Below are 904 nucleotides of genomic sequence, written 5' to 3' on the forward strand. Positions count from 1 at the left end.
TTGGATGTTAATTATCACAGTCATGAATTTAGACATGTTTAAAATATGATTATAGCTTAAACTTCTATTAACATTCGGCTGATCCATTTCACCTGGTTGTTGTTATGAATCCATGTAATACGTCCAATGCATGAATATATATGTTAAGGAAGTAAAAAAGTGATTCTTTGAGCACAATTGTATTTGTTTCGATGCAAATGCATAAAATCTTATCATAATAGAATCTTAATGATTTAAAAGATTATTTTCAAATTTTCTCAAGGAAGAAAACATCTTAAAAGTAATCTCCTTGCGAGGATGACACACTTTTTGCAGAGCTAATGTGGTTTGATCGATAAATCGGCGTTAAACCGATTTAAAATCGTGCCGGGCAATCTGACTTTAAGACGAGTTCTGATAATATTGGGCTTAATGCATATGCGAAACATGTCATCCCAGAGTCTGTGCAGTCCGCACAGTTTAATCAGGGACAGCACTTTCCGCTTTAATGGACTATATCGTTTAGAGGAAGTCTCTTCTGAACGAAAATCCGTTTGATGCGGATTGTCGTCCCTGATAAGCCTGTGTAAACTGCACATGCTAATCTTGGATAACAATTTATGCAAATGCACTAAGAGTTGAATCTTCTGACCAAGATTCATGAAGATGGGACAATAAATGTGGCCTCTAGAGTGTTAACAATGTTTTACTATAGCCATATGTAGCCATATAATTCAAAATGCCCCGCCTCCTGATGGCCATGTTTGTCAACAGACCAGAATCATTTTGGAACTCAATCAAGATTTCATTGGGACGTATGTTCTGACATGAAGATCGGACCACAAATTGGGCCTCTGAGGTGCTAATATGGTTTTACTATAGCCATACCAGGAAAAATTCCCCACCCAATGGCGGCCATGTTTTT

The sequence above is a fragment of the Dreissena polymorpha genome, chromosome 7, assembly GCF_020536995.1.
Source record: "Dreissena polymorpha isolate Duluth1 chromosome 7, UMN_Dpol_1.0, whole genome shotgun sequence".
Lineage (NCBI taxonomy): Eukaryota > Metazoa > Mollusca > Bivalvia > Myida > Dreissenidae > Dreissena > Dreissena polymorpha.